The sequence below is a fragment of the Equus asinus genome, unplaced genomic scaffold, assembly GCF_041296235.1.
Source record: "Equus asinus isolate D_3611 breed Donkey unplaced genomic scaffold, EquAss-T2T_v2 contig_1, whole genome shotgun sequence".
NCBI lineage: Eukaryota > Metazoa > Chordata > Mammalia > Perissodactyla > Equidae > Equus > Equus asinus.
In genome coordinates, this window is record NW_027224738.1 from 2979811 (window position 1) to 3002978 (window position 23168).

At 45.5% G+C, this 23168-nt stretch overlaps 1 long non-coding RNA gene across 1 annotated transcript; it reads left to right on the forward strand.

The window, feature by feature from the left end:
* The first annotated feature begins 1532 nt into the window (after positions 1-1532).
* On the forward strand, positions 1533-22961 carry LOC139042854 (uncharacterized). The gene is made up of 3 exons (XR_011499992.1): positions 1533-1685; positions 2933-3058; positions 22812-22961. It is a non-coding gene; the product is annotated as an uncharacterized lncRNA (long non-coding RNA).
* The last annotated feature ends 207 nt before the right edge of the window (positions 22962-23168 follow it).

The window sequence follows — 23168 nt, forward strand, 5'->3', positions numbered from 1 at the left end:
GACTAGAAATGGAAACAACAATAAAAAATCCCTGTTGGTGGCTTGCCCAGGGATCCTTACCTTTTGGTAGATTTTGGTTTTCCAGAAGGTTGGTAAAGATGGAATCCCCACCAGGAAGCACAGGAACAGAAGAAGCAACCACAACCCACACACGATGGTGAGGTTGTGGTCACTATCTAAGAATGTTGAGCAGATGCTCAACAACAACTCAATATGGCTATTCAGAAATGAGAGAACATTCCATTGACTGAACTCCATTTTCTGAATCGCAAGGCTGCCTGAGGCAACTGAGCTCTGAGAGTGTCCACACTTGCCTATAATCCCAGGCCTGCATCACAGAGCACTGAAGAGTCACAAAGGGTTTCAGAGGGTGGGGGAGGGGACATGAAGAGGGTGTGCCCATGGCCCCTTCCCCCCACCAGCCCAGCTGATCTCTCCATCCATCCTGGGCCCTCCAGGTCCCTCTGCCCTACCCTGCCATCCTATTTTCCAACTCTGTCCGTTCATCATATCATACAATTACATTAATGGAATTTTCTGCCTGTTCCACCTGTACTCCAGATATTGCCTGGGCCCCCTTGACTGTTTGGAGAGCTTGACTTTGGTTTCACCAATTCCACTGCCTCGAAAGTCTGAAATGCTCCCTGGAATTTTTGCTAGTACCCAGACATTTATACTCAGAATCATATATGTCCTCAAATCCATCTTTCCTTTAGAATGTTTTTGCCTTACATGAACCCTGATATAGAACTTAAAGTTCTTTACTCATTTGGTTTTGTGAATGTTGAATAACAAATTTTAGTTTCTTGCTTCAGTCAGCCTTTACCGTCTTCAGCCAGTGGGGCTGGCTCAAATAATTGAAATGAATAATTCATTATTCAACATTCACAAGACTAAAATCAGTACGGGCATACCTCACTTAATGAAAGGGACATGTTTTGAGAAATGCATCATTAGGCACTTTCACTGTTGTGTGAACATCACACAGTGTACTTACACAAACCTAAGTGGTAGAGCCTACTACACACCCAGGCTATGTGGTGCTACCCGTATGGGACCACTCTCATGTATGTGGTCCATTAGTGACCGAAACATCGTTAATATTGTTACATGGTGCGTGACTGTGGTGGATGACAATGACAAAATGGAGTACCATTTTCAAGGCTTCTAAAATGGAGCTGGGAGGCCATTAAGGAAGTGGGGCTTATGCTTGTACACCACATCCACCACCAGACGTTAACTGAACTTTTGAGCTTTACCTGACAGCAGAGGTCACATCTTGAAGTATTTCCTCATTCCAAGAAGGGGCAGTCTGCCTAGGACCAACTATGTTCTGGCAAGTCAGCTCACCCCATGCCAGAACCAGTCATTAACTGTTCACTGTAGAGCTTTGTAAGCCTGTGTCCTTTCCTTTTATATACCCCTGCCTCCTTTGTCTTCCTAGGAGCACATTTGAGCTTCTACTCGAATCTACATCTCCTGAATTGCAATTCTTGAGACCCCAAATAAACTTTTTGGTTCTTTTGCAGTTTATGCCTCTTATTTGCTGACTTTACGTGGTGACAGAAGTGGGATCCCTAGCTACTGACCTTCAATTCTGGTGCCACTTCACAGACACAAGCAAGGTGCCTGCAAAGAATCTTTTGTGCTCTGTCGTCTCCTCCTGGTGGCTCTGGTTCCTGGTGGTAAGTCCTCCTGGGCCTGGACCACCCATTTTTGGTAGAGGTCCAGACTCTTTATGTAGGCGTCCTTTGATACTGGTTCTGGCCATCCTTCCATTGTCAGCTTTGTTAGAAACTTCTGTTTCTTTCACTCCTTTTCTGGGCCTTTGATCCTTTGGTAAGTTCATACAAATGAGAAGTCCATTTTCTAAGAGGACCACCGAAGAACAGCCCCACTCTGGGACTCCTGCTGGTTTTGTCTTTAAAGAATACAGACCTTCTACATGTAGATTTCTGTCCCACTGGGCTCAGATTACTCAGGGTGATTTAAAGCTTCGCTGGCCTAAATGGGGCTCCTTTGAAATACCTAAATTGGTTTATCTGTGCACTCAATTGGAAAAAGCCTATCAAACCAAACAAATAAAATGGGAAACTTTTTAAAATTGGTATCTTGAGGCCTCTAAATGAAACACTGAAAAGGACACTTCCTTGCAAGCCATAACAATGTCATAACTAAGAATTTCAAATGATTAAATGTAAATGCCATCGAGAAAAGAATATTAACTCCTCCTGTATTTGTCAGGGTTCTCTGGAGAACCAAGGAGATTATCTATATATATATAATATATATTAATATTGATATATAATAGAATATATAATCCATTGTATCTATATTTAAATTCATTTATTTAGTTCTATAAATTACATATATACACATAAAATTTATATATAAAAGAAACTTTGGCCTCGCCCCTAACTGCCTAAAAGAATTTAAGACAGAAGGCCTGTTCCAGGAAGGAGCTGTCAACGTAGGGAACTCTAGATGTGGTAGAGAAGAAGGTACCTAGCCGGGCCCATTTTACACAAGTTCTCTCTCATTTGTTTAGAGATGGCCCAGCAAACATTTGGTTTCCTGTCTCCTTGTGAATCGGCTTCCTCCTCTTTGAAGTCCCAAACCATGACCCCCAACCCCGCGACTTTGTAAAATATCTAAACCCTAACCATAGAGCTGGCAGACACGCTGTAGACTGAGCAGCAGCATGAAGACCAGGGTCAACCTGATGACATTGTGGGTGGGACTACTGGCTGTTTGTCCACATCCTTGTCCTGGGTGCCCAGGAAGGCAGTCACCCAGCAACTTGCAGTGAGGTGTGGCGTGTGACTATGTTTCAGCCAATGCAATGGGAGTGGAAGTGGTGTGTGCCATTTCCAGGTTGGAACTTTTGAAAGCAGGTGTGTCTTCTCCGTGTTCCTTCTTTCTCCTTGTGCAGATTGGTTGCAGACAATGATACAGGCATCAGGAATGGCAGAGCCAAGAGACGGGAATTCATGGGTGACTGACACACCCTGTGGAAGAGAACCACCTGCCCAACACGAAACCCACCTTGGCCTGTAAGGTAATCACACATAAATTTCTACTCTCTGGTTATTCTTTTTCGGGATCTGCTTGTTATTTTCTTAACTATTATGGAAATATTTCAAATATGCAGAAGAGTACATAGTATGACCTCTATCTCCGGCCCCAATACCCAGAAAGAACAGACGTTAAATTCTGCCCTATTTGCTTCCGATGTTGCATTCATTTGCTGGGGCTGCCATGACAAAATACCACACGTAGGGTGGCTTAAACAATAGAAATTTATTTTCTCACGGTTCTGGAGGCTGAAGTTCAAGATCAAGGCGTTGGCCGGTATAGTCTCTTCTGAGGCCTCTCTCCCCGGCCGCTTCTCCCTGTGTCCTCAGACGGTCTTCCCTCTGTGTGTGTCTGAGTTCTAATCTTCTCTTCTTACGTGACTATCAGTCACATTGGATTGGAGCCTACCCATGTGACCTCACTTTACCTTAATTACCTCTTTAGAGGCCCTCTCTCCAAATACAGCCCTATTTTTAGGTCCTGGAGTTAGGACTTCAACATATGAATTTTCAGGGACATGATTCAGCCCACAACGATATCTCTGTTTTTAAGAAGCAAAATGTTGCCGTCACACCTAAAATTCACATTTCCATCCCGTTCTCCTCCCTCCCTCATCATAGGTATCAATATCCTAAAATTAATTACATTCTTTATGATTCCAAGAATATCCATGTGCATGGCTCCATTAACAAAAGATTACATTTTTATGCAGAGTCAAGACATACATGTGTATGTCTCCGTTAACAAATTCTTACATTGTTATGCACTTAAAAAATGTGCAGGAACAGCATCACACTGCACATGTCCTTCTTTGATTGGCTTTGGGCTATAAATGGGGAAGGAAAAACAGCAGCCGAGGGTAAGAGAATAAATAAACGGCTTATGCATAAAAACCCAAAAGGACAGATTTCCAAGAGCATCCAGGTTGGTGACCACGTGCAGGTTCTGGGAGAGTGGTTACCTGGAGAGGGCGTGGAAGCTCAGTGCCCTTTCCCCATGTCTTGCCCTGTGCGTCTGTTCCATCGAGCTATTCCCGAGTCATATCCTTTTCTAATAAACAGGTAATCTAGTAAGTAAGAGGTTTCTCTGAGTTCTGTGAGCCACCCTAGCAAATTCGTCGAACCGGAGTAGAGAGTCTTGGGAACCTCCTACTGACAGCCAGTTGCTCAGAAGCATAGGCGACAACCTAGACTTGCTGTTGGCACCTGCAGTGGGGGCAGTCTTGTGGGGCTGAACCCTTAACCTGTGGGGTGTGATGCTGTCTCTGGGTACATAGTGTCAGAATCGAGTTGAGTTGTAGGACACCCAGCTGGTGTCCCAAGAATTGCTTGTTGGTGGGGGGGACTCCCCCGACCCACAACCCCACACACATTGGAATTGGTACCAGAACCTAGGAACAAACTGTGAAAGATAAGCATCTTAGCTTGGGTTCCCATAACAAAATGCCATAGCGTGGGTGACTTAAACAACAGAAATTTATTTTCTCACCATTCTGGGGGCTGGAAGCCTGAGAGCAGGATGCCAGCATGGTCAGGTTCTGGCGAGGGCTCTCTCCTCAGCTTGCATAAGGTCCCCTTCTCACTGAGTCCTCAGATGGTGGGGTGTGTGTATGCGTGTGAAGAAACAGAAAGAGAGATCTCTTCCACTTCTGATGAGGCCGCAGTCCTATCTGATTTAGGTTCCACCATTATGACTTCATTTTCACCATAATTACTTCCTAAAGACCTTGTGTCTGGACATGGTCACAAGGGGGGGTCAGGGCTTCCATATATGAATGGTGGGGAGAGAGAATTCAGTCCATAGCAATAAATAAAGAGCAAATAAATAGAAACAAAGGTTTGGCATTTCTCTTTCTCATTTCCTTTCTTCCTGACTTTACTGTCTTGCTCTTTGTCTAGCTTCTTGAACAAGTAGCTCATTGGTTTCTAATTTTTCTTTTTAGATACGTATGTTGAAGGTATCTTTCTTCTAAGTATTGTTTAATTCCATCCACCAGATTTTGTCATGTAGTGCTTTCAGCTATAAATATTTCCTGAGTTCCATATGAGATCCCTTTCAATGCAAGGTTCTATAAGTTCCCAGCCATTATTATTATTTTCTCATCTGTCGCTCCTTTTACAAGTATGTAATGTTCCTCCTTGTCACCATGTTGGTTTTGTCTGGAGCTTTACCTCCAGATTTCTATAGATATGCTTTTTTATTGACAGGTAAAGGACAAAATGAGGAAATATTTTTGCTATATATAAGCATGGTATCTGTCTACACTCCTGGGACAGTGTAGACTTCTAATCTGTCACTTATCCACCTTTGTGAAAAGGAATTCTAATATTGGCTCACTGAAGTCATTTTGGTCAACAGCACAGGAAATTGGTAATATGTATGTGTGGGGACCTGGAAATGGCCACCCCAAGATATGTCTCTTTGGCATCAGGATTATTTGAGGCTGATTGCTTTTGAGAAACTGGGACAGGGAAGGAGGAATGGAACTTGCCCTTTGTTAGGGCACATTTACATTTGTAAGGTAAATCTCTATCTGTAAAAGTTGCCTCCCTCCCTGTACCAGGAAGAAGAAAGGAGATGACCTTCTCTCTAAAAACTCTTAATCAATACCAAAGGCAAGGACTTAAATCTGCATTTTATTGTGCTAGTCTGGTAACCTCCTGTAACTGACTTTCCTCCCCCTCCCAACGTTGGCATTTCTTAAGGATTAAGCATCTTTCCTTAGGCTAGGAACTGATTGCTGAGCTCACCTGTGACCGCCCAGCTCCAGACAATCGACTTGAGTCCTGCTATGCCCACTGAGATAGCAGACCCACTACCTGCTGTGTCCATCAAGTGCCGACAGGGCAATCTTGTGACTATTGTGGGAGGGACATTTCAATCACATGTGAAACACCCCATTTGGCGGTATATAACCACTATGTGCACCCCACTTCTTTGGTGCCCTTTCTTCCTTCGGGAAGAAAGGCACCGGGCCACGGTTCCTCATAAAGCTTTGTCCAATTTTCTCTTGCTTTTCTGTCTCATGTGAATTTAATTCGTTCTCCAGCCAGACGAACCCACATTTGGGAAGAGGAAATGTCTTCCTCCCCTACATATGTTTTCACCAGTCAGATAGTCCATGTTGTGCTGTATTCACAACAAACTCCTAAGTCTCAGCTAAAAATAACCAAGGTTTATTTCTCGAACATGCTCCATGTCATCAGGAGCTGGCTCTGTATTATCCTTGCTCAGTCTGGAGGATTGAGTAGATGGCAGCTAAAAGATGCTCGATCCAACTTCTTGCACAACTGCCAGGCAGGAAAAACACACTCCTACTGTTTGCCAAAGGTTTGTCTGGAAGAGACAGCCTCATTTTTGCTCAAGTTTCATTTGCCAAAGGCTCACAAAGTCACATTTGACTTTAAGGGGCCAAGAAGATACATCCCTTCTGTGTGCCAGAGAAGAGCCGACAATATTTGGTGAACGGCAGTAATAATAACTATACACTGTGCTCTATTGTGTCTTCCAAAGCTTATTTTTGCTTTTTGTTTGTTGATTTTTTCAAAAATTCCCTTCAGTTATGTGAGTTACCGTAAATCCTTCTAGTCAATTTCTTTAATAAGAAAACTGAAGTTAGCCAGAGTTAGCTTCTTTTGCTTAAAAAAAAAAAACAACGGTCTAACGCATTAGACTTTGCGTTATAAATGTTACTGAGCAGCTTAGGAAAATGAACTTCAGTTTACACCTTGGGCTGGTCTTCAAGAAAGGGTACACACCGATTTTTGAAGGATAAGGTTTTAATAGGAAAAGAAGCAGGGCATGGCATGAGCCAATATTTAGATCCGAATAATTATTGGTGACTGCAGCATGTCAGGCAGGGAGCCAGCTGTTTTTGCATATGCTCTCTAAGTCAATTTTAATTCTTTATAAGAACAATATGAGGTGACTCTTACTATTCATCACTTATATATGCAGAAACTGAGGGTCAGGGAGGTGAAATGACCTGTGCAAAAGTCACTTAACTAGCAAATGATGGCTTTGTTTCAAGTCCATCATCTGATCAGGCAGAGGTGAAAGAGAAGAATGCAATGTGTGTTTTTGGGTAGTGGGTACTGTTCGGTTTGGCAGGACTGTGGGATACATGAAAGGCGGAGGGGCCCTTGAGTGCTAAGGCAGAGAGTTGGAGTCTATCAGGTAGGCAGTGAGAGGAAGGTTTCCGCATCAGAGAGGGCACTGGTGGAGCCATGCCTCAGAAACATTGATCTGCTATTGTCCTCTACGATGAAGAGAAATGAGGCACGCTGGAGGCCTGGAGACCAGTTGGAGGAGCATTGTAAAAACTCACATAGGCCTGAATGGGCATGGGTGTTGGCAATGGAAAAAGAAAAAAGTATTCTATCGAGTCTCCAGACGCCCAGGAAATTGCTGAACGAAGTCTGAGTTCTCCCTATGTAGATAGCTCATACTTTTCATTATAGATTTCTCAAGAACTTGCTCCCAGGAGAAACCCTGGATGGAGAACAAAACAGGTAAGTGCCCAAGTGAGAAATCTACAAAGCTCCTCTCCCCCAAAATCACCTCTTCCCCATCTGGCATGTCTGGTTCTGGCATGTCTTGCAGGTGGTCAGTCATGTCCATCACCTGGTTTCGGTGTGTGCGACACCTGTATCTGGTGTATCCGGCAGGTGTTTCTCACAAGACTTGTAGGTGGTTCAGACGTGTCCAGAAGGTGGTTCTCGCGTGTCGGGCACCTGGTTACAGTGTGCCTGGCATGTGGTTCAGGATTCTCCATCTAGTGGTTCAGGCTGGTCTAACAGGTGGTTCAGGTGTGTCCAGCCGCTGTTTCAGCTGTTTCTGGAACCTGGTTCTGGCCTGTGCTGGACCTGTTTCTGGTGTATCCATCATATGGATCTGGCATGTCCAGCACAGTGTTTGGGCGTGTTCAGCAGGTGGCTTCAGCGTACTGGGCGCCTGGTTCCATCGTATCTGACCGTTGGTTCCGTGGTGTCTGGCAGGTAGTTCCTGTGTGTCTGGCATATGGTTCCAGTATGTTCTGAAGGTGGTTCCGGCGTGTCCGACTGGTGGCTACCATGTGTCCGGAACCTGATTCCTTTGTGTGTGGTTGGTGCGTTCAGTGTGTCCAGGTGTTGGTTCCGGCGTGTTTGACAGTTGGTTCCCGCATGCCTGGCGGGGGATTCCAGGCTGTCTGGCAGGCTGCTCTGGCCTTTTCTGGAAATTGGTTCTGGCGTATCCAGGACCTGGTTCCGGTTTATCCAGCAGGTGATTTTGGCATGTCCGGCAGGTTGTGCTGGCGTGTTAGGCTGGTGGTTCCGGCTTGTCTGGCAGGTGTTTGTGGCATGGCCAGCACCTGGTTCTGGCGTATTCGGGAGGTGGTTTCAGTGTATCTGGCACATGGTCTCGGCATATCCAACAGGTGGTTGCGAAGTGTGTGACAGGTGGTTCCTGTGTGTCTGGCATGTGGTTCTGGTACGTTCGGAAGATGGTTCCAGCATGTCCTTTGGGTGCTTCTGACATGTCTGCAAGGTGGTTCTGGCGTGTCAGTGTCATGGTTCCAGTGTGTCCGGTGGGTGGTTCCAGGTGGTTCTGGCGTGTCTGGTGGGTGCTTCTGGTGTGTATGGCGGGTCATTCAGGCATGTCTGTATGGTGGTTCCAGAGTGTGCGGCAGGTGCTTCTGGCATGTCTGTTGGCTTTTTCCGGCTTCTAAGGGGCCTGGTTCCAGTGTATCCGGCAGGTGATTTTGGCTTGTCCAGAAGGTGGTTCCAGCGAGTGAAGCAGGTGGTTCAGGCGTGTCCAGCAGGTGGTTCATGTCTGTCAGTGATGTGGTTCCGGCATTTCCAGCACATGGTTCTGGCACTCTGAGAGATGGTTCTTTCATGCCCGTCATGTGATTCTGGAGTGTCCATCAAGTGGTTCTTGTGTATCCGGCAGGTGATTTTGGCGTTTGAGTCAGATGGTTCTGGTGTGTCCTGCAGGTGCTTCTGGCACGTTTTGGACCTGATTCTCACATCTGCGATGGGTGGTTCCACCGTTTCCAGATGATGCTTCTGAAGTGTCCAACAGTTGGTTCCAGCATTTAAGGCAGGTGGGTCACACAAGTCCCGCCCGAATCATTTGGCTGAGGCACGAATGATTGTCCTTCCACATGCTTAGGAGGAGAGAGACAATAGGATTTTAACCAACCACTCTTTGGAAGTTAAGAAAAACTCGCTTTCCACAGTGCTCTTACAGCATACTGGCAACCTCTCATGCCGCCCTTGTGCATGGGTGGAGAGAGTGTTCACAAAGCAGCTATGGAAGAAAGGCCAAGTTTGCTCAGCAGAGTCCTACATTGCCCTAAAATTGCAAGGCACGAAACACTGCCTCCAACCCTCAAGGGGAGATGAGCAATAATCCATCTTGCTTCCAGCTCTTTAGGAAGCTGAGAAAGAACTCACTTGCCACACTGTTCTTATAGTGTACCTTGAACATCTCATACAAAGGCACCTGAAATGCTGTTTATTTGGAGCCCTTAACTCATTGCTTTAGAACTTCTGCTTTTGGGGCATTTCCATCTTGCCAACCCGGCTCAGACAAAATGCCTACATCTTCTCCTTAAGCAAGGAGGCTGAGGCCCGAATGATTGTGCATCCACATGCTTAGGAGGAGAGAGACAATAGGCTTTTAACCAACTGCTTTTGTGCACTGGAGGAGAGAGTGTCAGAAAGCACCTATGGAAGAAAGGCCCCTTTGCTCTCAGCAGTGCCCTACATTGCTCTAGAGGTGGAAGGCACAAAGCACTGCCTCCATCCCTCAAGGGGAGACAAGACACAAACCATCTTGCTTCCAGCTCTTTAGGAAGCTGAGAAAGAAGTCGCTTTCCACAGTGCTCTTATAGCATATTGGGAACCTCTCATACACAGGCAGCTGAACGCCATTTCCTCCCAGCCCTTAACTCGCTGCTTTAGAACTTCTGCTTCTGCCACATTTCCCTCTTGCCAACCCGGCTCAGGGGTAATGGCTACATCTTCCCCTTAAGCAAGGGGGCCAAGGCCCGAATGATTGTGATTCCACAAGCTTAGGAGGATAGAGACAAGAGGCTTTTAACCAACTGTCCTTGTGCATTCGTGGAGAGAGTGTCAGAAAGCCCCTATGTCAGAAAGGCCCATTTGCTCTCAACCATGCCCTATATTGCTCGAGAGGTGGATGGCACAAAGCACTGCCTCCATCCCTCAAGCGGAGACAAGCCACAAACTGTCTTGCTTCCAGCTCTTTAGGAAGCTGAGAAAGAACTCACCTGCTGGATATGCTTGAACCAGGCACCTTAGAGGCTGGAAAAACCCGACAGGCATGCCGAAAGCACCCGCCGAACACTCTGGAACCACCACACAGACATCCCATAATGACCCAGCAGACTCACCGGAAGCACCCACCGGACACACCAGATCCACCTGGAACCACCCACTGGACACACTGGAAACATGAGTCTGACACACCAGAACCAACTTCCAGACATGCTGGAAGCACCTAACGGACAGGCCGGAACCATCTTCTGAACCTACCAGAACCACATGCCACACACTTCGGAACCACCTGTTGGATATCCCAGAACCAAGTACCAGATACACTGAAACCACCTCCCAAATATGCCAGAACCAGGTGCCAGACACGCCACAAACACCTGCCACACAAGCTGGAACCACCATCCTAACACGCCAGAACAACAGGCTGGATACGCCAAAATCACCTGCCAGATACACCGGAACCAGGTCCTGGATACGCCAGTACCAATTTCTGGAAAAGGCTGGAAAATCTGCCAGACACGCCAGAATCACCCACCGGACATGTGGGAACTAATTGCAAGACAGGCCGGAACCAAAGCCAGGACACTCTGAAAGCATCAACCGGACAGGATGGAATCAGGTCCCAGACACACTGTTGCAACCTGCTGAACATGCCGGAACCACCTTTCGAATGTACCAGAACCATATGCCAGACACACAGGAACCACCTGCCAGACACCATGGAACCAACTGTGAGATACACCGGAACCAGGCTCCCAGTATGCTGAAGCCACCTACCGAATATGCCAGAACCATGTGCCAGACACGCTGGAACCATGTGACGGATACACCAGAAACAGGTCCAGCACAGGCCAGAACCAGGTGCCGGACACGCCTGAAACAGCTGCTGGACACACCTGAAACACCTGCTAGACCAGCTTGAACCACTTGACAGACAGTCTGGAACCACATGCTGGGCACACCAGAATCAGGTGCCCGACATGCCAGAACCACCTGCTGGACACGCCTGAAGCACCTGCCAGTCTTGTGAGAACCACCTGCCAAGAACTCCAGAAACAGGTGTTGTACACGTCAAAACCAGGTGCTGGACATGAATGAACCACCTTAAAGAAATGCCAGAACCAAGTCCCAGACACGAGTGAGTCACCTGCAAGACATGCCAGAACCAGGTGCCTGACATGCTGGAACCACCTGCCGCTCACGTCGAAATCACCTGCCGGATACGCCGGAACCATGTGCTGCACAGGCGGGAATCACGTACCAGACATGCCGGGACCACCTGTTGGATATGCCAGAACCAGGTGCCTGATTCACTGAAACTACCTGCCGGGCACACAAGAACCAGGTGTCAGACAGGCCTCGACAACCGACAGGGCACGTTGAAATCACCTGCATGATACCCCGTAACCATGTGCCAGAGAGAATGGGACCACCTGCCGGACACACCGGAGCCACCTCTCAGATATGCCAGAACCACATGTTGGACACGCCGGAACCATCTCCCGGACAGACCTGAACCACCTGCTGGACACGCCAAAATCACCTGCCCGATACGCTGGAACCAGGCACCTTGGGTGCTGGAAAAACCTGGTAGACATGCCGTAACCACCCGCCACACACTCTGGAACCACCACACAGACATGCCAGAACGACCCGCCAGACACACTAGAAGCACCCACCAGACAAGCCAGAACCACCTGGAACCAAATGACGGACATGCTGGGACCATGACTCTGACACGCCAGAACCAACTCCCGCACATGCCTGAAGCACCCAACGGTCACGCCTGAGCCATCTTCCGAACGTACTAGAACCACATGCTAGACACTTCGGAACCACCTGCCAGACACTTCGGAACCACCTGTTGGATGTGCCGCACCCAGGTACCAGATACTCTGAAACCACCTGCCGTATACGCCAGAATCAGGTGCCAGACATGCCACAAACACCTGCCACGGAGGCCGGAACCATCAGCGTAACACATTGGAACAACCTGCTGGACACGCCAAAATCTCCTGCCGGATACACCAGAACCAGGTCCTGGGTACACCAGAAGCAATTTCTGGAAAAGGCGGGAACAACCTGCTGGACACACCGGAATCACCCCTGGACATGCGGGAACCAACGGCCAGACATGCTGGAACCAACACCTGGACACTCTGAAAGTACCAACCGCACACGATGGAATCAGGTCCTGGACACATGGTAGCCGCCAGACGGACATGCTGGAACCACATTCAGAGCGTACCGGAACCACATGCCAGACACGCAGGAACCACCTGCCAGAAACCATGGAACCCACTGTCAGATACGCCGGAACCAGGCACCCAGTACGCTGAAGCCACCTGCCGAATATGCCAGAACCATGTGCCAGCCACGCTGGAACCATGTGATGGATACACCAGAAACAGGTACAGCAGAAGCCAGAACCAGGTGCCTGAAATGCCAGAACCACCTGCTTGACACAGCTGAACCACCTGTCAGTCTTGTGAGAACCACTTGCCGGATACACCAGACGCAGGTGTCGCACATGCCAAAACCAGGTGCCAGACACATCTGAACCACCTGCCAGTCTTGTGAGTACCACCTGCCAGATACACCAGACACAGGTGTCGCACATGCCAAAACCAGGTGCCGACATGACGGAACCACCTGCAAAACATGCCAGAACCAGGTGCTGGACATGCTGGAACCACCTGCCGGAGACGTCGAAATCCCCTGCCGGATACGCCGGAACCACATGTCACATGTGCTGGAATCGCCTACCAGACATGCCGGGACCACCTGTTGGATACGCCGGAACCAGGTGCCTGATTCACTGAAACTACCTGCCGGACACGCCAGAATCAGGTGTCGGACACGCATGGAAAACACACAGGATATGTCGAAATCACCTGCATGATATCCCATAACAATGTGCCAGAAAATAAAGTACCTAGGATGTGTGAAATCCTATTGAGGCATATTCATATAATGCATTTATTATCATCTTTCTCACTTTTTCTGTTTTATTGTTATAATTTTTTTTTTTTGAGGAAGATTAGCCCTGACTAACATCTACCACCAATCCTCCTCTTTTTGCTGAGGAAGACTGGCCCTGTGCTAACATCCATGCCCATCTTCCTCTACATTATATGTGGGACTCCTGCCACAAAATGGCTTGATGAATGGTGCATAGGTCTGCACCCAGGATCTGAACCGGCAAACTCCAGGCCACTGAAGGAGAACACGCAAACCTAACCACTGTGCAACCAGGCCGGCCCCAAGTTTTCTGTTTTTTTAAAGCAATTTCAATTCTTGCATTTGTTTCACCAGCAGTGGTATCATCATCTTGGACAGTTTCCTCCAGAGTCACAGTATCTAAAATTTGGAGCATTTCTGTTGCTTGTTTGGATAAGTGATGTCAGAATGTCTAGTAAATCTTCCCTAGGAGAACTGTCTAAAAGACGTCTCAATTTAGCAACTGCAGGGACATGTATATTCAACATTTCAATCGATAGTAGTTCATTTTTGTAGAACTCTTCTGATAATTCTCCCAGCTTCTCTTTAGTTTTACAGGTGTTGAAAAATCCCTCAAGTCAGTCCAACAGTTCCACTTTAACAGCAGGATATGACTTCTCTTTTAAATCTGTACCATCTGCAAACAGCACAGGCGTGTGGTCAACAAAAGTGAGTGGGAATTGGGCTGGGTACTGCCCACAATCTGAACCATCAGTGCCGCGGCCCCAATCCTGTGCAGTGGTGGCAGATCCTGAGTATTGCTGGCCAGGTAGGTCATGCTGGGGATGAGACTTAGGATGGGGCTCTGCAGCCCTCGAGCAGGCAGCTCCACACCAGCTGCCAGTTGCAAGTCCAGTCCACACTGGGTGCACATGGGGGAGCTTGGAAGCAGGCAGCCATCTGGGTGAGCAGCAGCAGGAAGTGGATGAAGGAAAATTATGGGAAGATGAAGGGAGAAAATGTATAATAAATAAAGCTTGCCTTGTTATGCAGATAAATCTCTCAGTTAAAAAAATTCTCTAGGGGTTGGCCTGGTGGTTCACTGGTTAAGTGCGCACGTTCCACTTTGGTGGCCTGGGGTTTGCCGGTTCTGATCCCAGGTGCAGACATGGCACTACTTGGCACGCCAGGCTGTGGCAGGTGTCCCACATATAAAGCAGAGGAAGATGGGCGTGGATGCTAGCTCAGGGCCAGTCTTCCTCAGCAAAAAGAGGAGGATTGGCAGCAGTTAGCTCAGGGCTAATCTTCCTAAAAAAAAAAAAAAAAATTCTGTAGGGGCTGGCCTGGTGGCACACGGGTTAAATTCACACATTCTGCTTTGATGGCCTGGGGTTCACCAGTTCAGATCCCAGGTGCGGACCTACACAACACTTATTGAGCCATGCTGTGGCAGGCATCCCACGTATAAAGTAGAGGAGGATGGGCACGGATGTTAGCTCAGGGCCAATCTTTTTAAGCAAAAAGAGGAGGGTTGGTGGGGAATGTTAGCTCAGGGCTAATCTTCCTCCAAAAAAAATTCTCTAAGAGTCATTCTCTTTCTGGTGCAGATGCTTTTACTAATGGAAATTTCCTTTATAAACATAAATTTCCTTTCCAAAGAGGAAGTCTATCCTTCATTTAAAGCAGTCAAGGTGGAGATCAAGAGTTTTTCCTGCATCTGCGGGCTCTCGATTGCTTTTGGCTCCAAATAATTTGTATGTCAAAGTACCATACTTTGGGCATCTTCAGCATTCCTTCAAGAAGAAACAACTTGTTCTTGGAAGTCTCTGTCTCCTCCCCAACCCAGATGCACTCAAGCTGTTAGAGGCCAACAGCAAACAGGGTTCTGCCTCAAGAAGCTTTGGGGAAGCCTCTTCACCCTCAAAGGCCTGAGACACACGAGAGGGATAGATCACTGCAGGTTCTTCAGCCATTGAAAATAATATAAACAGTTCCATTCTCATAAATTTAACAACTTGAAAACAAGGAACAACTTACCAAAAATTTCAAACTAACAAAACTCAACCAAGATGATAGTATTTTCCTCAATCGGGCGCTGCTAGCCAAGCTTTTTGCCACAAAACTCAAGACTTGGATTCATGGGACACACCTGAAGAAAGCACAAACTCTGGGGGGAACTGCACATCATTTGGTGACTTAAAAATAAAGATTTCTCCAAATGGAAGCAGACAGTATCTGATGCGAAGGTTTCCAAGGTGTCTGGACCAGGTCTGTTGGAAGTTTGTCTGCCAAACCTTTGAGGATGACATGACACTTCAGATCATCTCCAATGCCTATGATCTTGATAACATGCAAACTTCAGGTAAAAAGTGCCAGAGAGTTCTCCCTCCTCTCACTCCGTGTTCCTCAAATGTGGCCACAATAGGTTTCCAATCTGTGTGTTTTTCCTCCAACCTGGGACATGACTCCCAGAGAAGCTCCTTCCTGGCCTCGAGGGACGAGAGGCTACTGAAAGTGGAAAAATCTGACTGCAGATCAACAGTGCTTTCAGAGAAAGATGGCAATCAAAATGGGGACATGTGAAAGTTAATAAACGGAAACGTAGTTGAAATAGTGTTGGAAGGCTAATAGAGGGAGTTCTCATGCCCTATGTCAAAGGCGCAGTGCAACAGGAAGAATAAAGACATCCTCTTCCTGACCAGTCAGAAACTAACCCAAGGAGAGACTGTCACAACTCTGCCGATGAAAAGCCACTGCCCTCAAGACTGTGTCCAATAGCCCCCACAGTTTTCCCCACTCTGAGATAAAAGAGCTTCTCCTCTCTTCCTTGCTGGGTGCTCCTGCATGGCTTGCCATGGTTGCACACTCCAAATGGCTATTCTTTGCTAATCCCAGATAAACCAATTTTTGCCAGAGAAATAACTGGCTGTCTATTTGTTTAAGGGCAAGACTTGTTAATAGGCAAGAGATGTAGAGAAAACATTTGATACAATCCAACTCCTGTTTGTCATAAAATTTTCTAGCAAGTTTGAAATAGATGGAAACTACTTTCACTTGTTGAAGGTCGTCTACAGAAAATGCACAGTTGACTTCATGCTTAACAGGGAAAGACTAAATGATTCTCCCCACAATAAGGAACACGGAAAGGAATACCACTTTCACTACTCTTATTCAACAAAATACTGAAGCTTCTGGCAATAACAGAAGTAAAGGAAATAAAAGCCATAGAGTTTAGAAAGGAAAAAATGTAACCATTCCTAGTTTCATTGTTGTCTGTGTAAAAAAACTCTGGGAATCTACAAAAAAAAAAAAAATCAGAACTAATACATGAGTACAAAAAGTTCACCAAGTACAAGATCAACACACAAAAGACCATTTTATTTCTACAACTAATGATGAACCTGCAGATGATAAACTTGAAAATGCTGTATTATTTAGAACCACTCCGAAGAACATGAAATATTCAGGCATAAATTCAAGAACATGTGTACAGGATCTGATGCTGAAAATTATAAAATACCGATTACAGTGATTAAAGAAGATGCAAATAAATTGAGAGCCTTACTATTGTCAAAGACAAATGCAGCAGAAATTAGTTAAAGTGGTGAAAGCAGATTTTATTCAGTAACAGCTGACAGAAGCTGAGCTGCGCTCAGATTTGTACGGAGGTGAATCTAGAATTTTAAAGACGGAATGAAGGAGCAGGGTTCAGGGGCTCAGTAGAGTCAAAGAAGTAAAAAAGTACAAAGGTTGGTCAGTGTAACTGTGATTAGACCCACTGTGTTCGTTACTTTGCAGTTATCAAAGTTAGGATTCTATCCTCACTCAGAAGTTGAGAGAAAGAGGCTCTATCTGTCTTAATGATCGTATTTCAAAGGAGTGGCTCTTAGGTCCTTTAGAGAATTGTGAGAGATACATATCTACAGTTGTAAGCCCTCTTTAGTAAATACTCTAAGAAGGGGGATCAGAGGCCTATAATTGGGTGTTGACTAAAATAAATAGAAAATTTTTCTGTCAGCTTTGAGCTCTCAGGAAGGCATTTTAATGGTGGGCTGGAGTCATTCCGGTTACACAGACTTATGCAGCTAGAAGCCACGCCAGAGTTTGGTTGAGTCTCCTCCTGGTGTGGGGGTTTGGAAGGAGTTGTTATGTGCTGAGAATTCTGCAGTCCTCACCATGTTACTGGATAGAATAATGAGGACAGGTCTCAATTATCCCCAAATTGATCTATAGGTCTAATATTATTCTAATAAAAATTCCACCACAGTTTGTAGACAGAGACACCTTTTTCTAAAATTTATATAGAAAGGCACATAGCTGAGAGTAGCTAAAACAATCATGACAGGAAGAATAATGCAGCAGTAAACACTTTAACAATATTTAGTATTGCCTTGTACATACTGTAATCACAGCATCATCATTTTCATTGTAGGACAGCTACATAAATCAATGGAACAGAGTAGAGAATCCAGAAATGGACCACAGAGTTATACCCTAGTGATCTCTGACACCAAGAGTGAACCTTAATGTAAATTATGGACTTTGAGTGATAATGATGTGCCTATGTATGTTCATCAATTGTGAAAAGTATACTACTCTGATGAGGGGTATTGACAACAGAAAGGTTATGCATATGTGGGGGCAGGGACTATATGAGAACACTGTGTATTTCATTAAATTTTGCTGTAAACGTAAAACTGCTCTAAAAAATAACATCCATTGATTTTTTAATAGGCAATGCAAGAATACCTTGTAGTGATAAAACTGGTCATTATTTTAGCTGTGATGGATACAGAAACTTGCACATCTGATAAAATTGTACAGAACTAAATACACAGGAACAAATTAGTACAAGTGAAACTGGAGAAATCTGAATAAGATAGTGGATTGCATCAATGCCAACAAGCTGGCTGTGGTATCGTCCTATAGTTTTGCAGAATGTTATCATTGTAAGGAACTGGGTAAAGTGTACACTGGAACTTTTGGAGTTATTCCTTACAGCAGTGTAGAATCTACAATGATCACACTATAAATTTCAATTAAAAATAGTTGGCAAATGGAAAGTCAGTCTATGTTTTAAGTTAGGAAGTTTCATTAAATGGTCAGTCCCATTACTTTATAAATTGAATACAATGCCAATAAAAATTTTAACGAGCTTTTCTGTTGAGTTAGATAAATGATCCTACATGGAAAAAATAAACGCATAAGCTAAGCTAGGAAAATATGGACCAGGAAGAACTCTGAGGGAGGAGCTGGTCTATCACACGTTAAAAATATTGCAGAGACTGTAATGCGACAGGAGAGGATTGTCGCATGCACAAGAAGAGGAGAGAAGGGAAAGGGAGGGGAGAGGGTGGCAGAGGTCAGGGGAGTGGGGGAGGGGTGGCCTGATTGGAATTTGTTGACACGGGGAAGCTGGAGCTCACTAAATAGAAGGCAGGCATCCTATGTGATGGTTTAGGGAGCACATGTGGCTTTCTCTGGCGGTCCTGTGTTGAAAGCAGAACGAGAGTTTTGGAAACTGGCAGTTACTGACCAAGTGCTGACTGTTCTGTGCTGAATGCTGCAGGGGCTGTGACTTGGCTTCTTGGGATGTTTGCTTCCCACGTTGGGGGGTCAGAGTTATACTGTCATATATGATCTGTCCTTTGTCCATTTGTATATTCAGTCTCAAAAAAACAGTTGGTGCACAAATTCATCAGTTAGCTCGTCATTAAAAAATAGTCTCTTGGAAAGTTAAACCTTCGAAAGTTAAAAAGATGAAAATGTTAAAAAGATGAAAGATGCCAAATAAGTTTTATAGATGAATATGAAGAAATTGAATGAGAATCTCAAAATTATCCTTCAACAGATTAGGGTGTCATGAAACAGGTTTCTCAAAGTCCTATATTAACATTATTTTCTAAAAAAGAAATTTGGCAAAATGAATTGAAGGAATTAAAACGTCCTTAGCGTTGACTTCATGTTTACACTTCTAGTAATTTACAATCAGGAAGTAATTCTAAATAGCAATACGTTTTATCTCCTAAATTGATTTTTTTGTGTAAATTATTGATTAAAAAAAGAAAAAAAACGAAATCAAATCTCCAGCAGTGAAATATATTTACTTGAGAATATATGATGCAAACTATGTTTCAGTAGAGTGTCATTTTTATTATCAGCATAGGAGAAAAGATGAGTTATGGAAGGGATTCTGCTCATGCTCAGTTATTTCCTTTACTTAACATTAAATCTTGAATAAAGTATAATGTCAAGCTGACTCATTTACTCCTTCATTTTAAAAGCTGAAGACTATTTCCTTGGTTTTTAAATAATGAGGTGTAAAGGAGGGGGTGAGGTGTTGAAAATAACTTCCACTGAGATTGACAGTAGCAACTGCTCTTGATTTTTTTTGAGAGTTGTGGGGTCACCCATCAAAGCAGGAATGCTATTTATGTTGAGAAATTAACAATCTGAATTTTATTAGAAATTTTGACTTTTATGCACCCTCAAAAAGTAATTAGGAATTTATTTGAATTTTTAGCTCTGTTGAGGTATGAGTAATAGACAAAAAATGCACACGTTTTCTATATGTGTATTGATTAGTTTGGACATATGCATACACCCATCATATCATCCCCACAACCAAGTGCTGAACACATCCATGACCTCCAAAACTTTCCTTGTGATTTTTGTGTGTTTTTTTAAGCTTAGGAATTTCATGGATTTTAACCTAATGCTCAGATAAAAGAGGGAGAAGATGAGGTGTACGTTGTTTCATTATGGTACCTTAAGACATAGACTTTCAACATACACATGACTTCTGAAAAGCAACATTTATTACTTTCACAATGAAATATTTTCTCCTATTTCCTTCAAATATATGGCCTTCTTATTCTACCCCCCACCCACTTCCTTTTTGAGTAGGGACTCAGGAGAAATTTCCAATGGTACTAACAAACAGGGTCCAAGGGGTGGCTGCCCCTCAGCCCTGCAGGCTTTTCCCTTGTGAGAAGCGACCACTTTGCACATGTGTGAGCCAGTGTGGAACAGGACAGAGTATGTCTGCAGACTGGTTCAGCCTGCTGAGCCCCTTTGCTGCTTCTAACCTATGGCCACGAAAAAGGCTAAATGGAGGGAAATTAAACTTTGATGTGTTGATGATTGAAAAGGAAAGTGCCTTGCTCTCTAAGGGATAAAGTCATTTGGAGGAAAATCAAATAACTATCATAGTTATTTTTTCCTATCTTATTTTTCCGCTGAAGCCACTAGATATTTCAATCTTTCTGACTTCCTAACAGAATCCAGTAGTACTTTCCTTTTCTAAGGCCAATGAACTGTTATGTAAGGGGCTTCTCTTGCTTTTTCCAAACCCTCCTGGGATTCTGTTTATCTACTGTTCGTTTTTCACCCCCTGCTTTTCAGATTGCTTTGTTCACTGTCCTTGTCAAATAAATGTGGCTCATTAAAATAAGCAGCATTAATATGTATCTCTTTCACGGCATTTTATCTAATAAATATGCTGAAGATTTTCTGTATTCTGCATGTGAATCCTTTGTTGAATATTGGAACTGGGACAATCTCTTCGCATCCTGTGACTTGCAAATTCCCTCTTGTAATGTGTCTTATGATGAACCGAAAGCCTAAATTTTAGTGAATCCCAGTTTACCGATATTTCTTGTATGGAGAGTGTGTGTGTGTCTTCTTTGAGAAGTTTTTTCTACCCTGTGGTCCCGAGGATGTTTTCTTATGTTGTCTTCTAGAAGTTTCATTATTTTACCTTTCCCCTTTAGGTCAAAGTGTCCAGGAATTGAGTTTTGTGTGTTGTGAGGGTAGGGCTCAAGGTTTCCTTTACATCCATATGCCCGTCTCTACGAGTAATAACAGGCAGCATTGGGACAGGTGGACACAAGCCTGGGAGTTAGGGGTCCTGTATTCTCAGCCTTACCCTCCCTTTAAAGCACCCTCTGAACGTGGGCAGGTGACTTTCCCAGTTCTCCCTCCTCTCAGACTCCTTCCTTCCTCTCTTCCTCCTATCCTTCATTCCTCCCTCCCTCGCTCCCTCCATTCTTTCCTTCCTTCCTTCCATCTATCCACCCGAGCATCTGTCCAGGTATCAATCTGTCCAACTGTCCTCCTGCCTGTTCGCCGGTTTGTCCTTCTTCTCTCCTTCCATCCTCTTTCCTCCCATGTCTCAACTTCTCTTCCTTGTCTTTGTTCTTCCTGCTTTCCCTGTGACCCTCCATTTGTCCGCTCTTCCTCTGTCCATCCAGGTATCCCCTCTATCTGTGCCTCTACCTGTCTCTTTGTTGCGTCTCTCTCTTCTTCAAGCACACTGTCTCTCTTGGGTTCATCTCACTCACAGGCTCGAACATCCCGCTACTCACACAATCCCTCCTTCTGTCACTCACATTTATGGCTCACCTGTGAATGGTTGTCCTGGGACAGCCACTGTTGGAGTGCAGATGAGCCTGTGGGGCTTCACCCACTGTGTGGGGTCTCTGTGTCTCCCAGACGACAGCCCTTTCCACAGCTCCTGAGCTGGGCAGCATGTTCCTGCCTACTTCCTCATTGCTTGAGCAACCAGAAGCCACCACAGGCCTAGGGGGCCCCTCTTCCTTCCCCAGAGGAGCTCTCTAGCCCCACACCTCAACTGACCAATTCTTACTGGGCAGCTGGGAAGCCGAGGTGTGCAATTCTGCTTTGAGGGCAAGCATGCTGATCACAAGGATTATACCAATATTTCAATCTGACGCAGCCCTCAGAGAGCCCCTGGTCTTGTGAAAGTCACAGAAAATTCTAATACAAGGTGGGATGTTTTGAGGAGAAGCACCTGGCATCCTTTGGGTGGGAAGAGCTCTCTGGAGGGAGTTTTGCCCAATTGGGGTCTTTAAGAAGGAGTAGGAATTATATAGGGAAATAAGGTGTGGAGCGTGTTCCTGGCAGAGGAAATTGCATGAGCAATGGCCCTGTAGGCAAAAACAGCATAGTGTACGGGAGAAGTGACAGGAATTTGGTTTGCCTGAAGCACAAAGCCTAACTCAGAGTGAATGCATCAATGAGGCTGAAGAGTCAGCAGGAGCCAGATGTGCAAGGGCTTTGAGTGCCAGGTCAAGAAGTTTGAACTTAACCCTGAAGGCCTTAGGGAGCCATGGGTGATGCTAGAGCAGGAGTGTTCTAGTGAGATCTTCATTTCAGAAAAATGCTTCTAATGTTCAAGGCAGAGAACATCCTTTAGACAATGCATCCAGTGAGCATGTTAGGGTGTTGGTTCCGGTGAGAAAAGATAAGACCTACCTGGGACGTGAATGAACAGAAGGAATGCATTGAGGAGCAATCTGTAGGTGCAGTTGGTGTTACCGGCAGGGGAGGGAGGAGGAGCTGAGAGATATGCTGGCTTCAACTTGGATGAGCGCAGCATTGAGTGGTGGTTCCACTGGGAGCAAAGGCAACAGATGATACTGAGTTCAGGCTTCTGATCTGGTCTCAGCCCAGCTCTCAGTGATGGCCATCTCTCTCCCTCTCTTCTTGCAGCCAAGGGGCACGACCTGAAGGCCCTCACACTCAACTCCACCATCTCCAACATCCAGTATTTGACAGACATGAGCAAGAGCTCAGCCACATTGAACTCCACTGAGAGAGTCCTGCAGCACCTGATGAGACCCTGGTGCCAGCAGCTCCCGGCAGGATGAGTCCCAGCCAGGAGCACCCCACCTGCTGTCTCTCCTGCTCGTCCTCCTCCTGCCTCCTCCCCTGCTTGGATCCTTGTTCAAGAAGAGCAGCCTGGGCCCCTTGTCTTGGGCTGTAGACTGATCTCCCTCAGGGAAGTCCCTTTTCTGAGCATTTGAGAGTCATGAACACTTTTGGTGACCACCCCAATTATCACTCTTC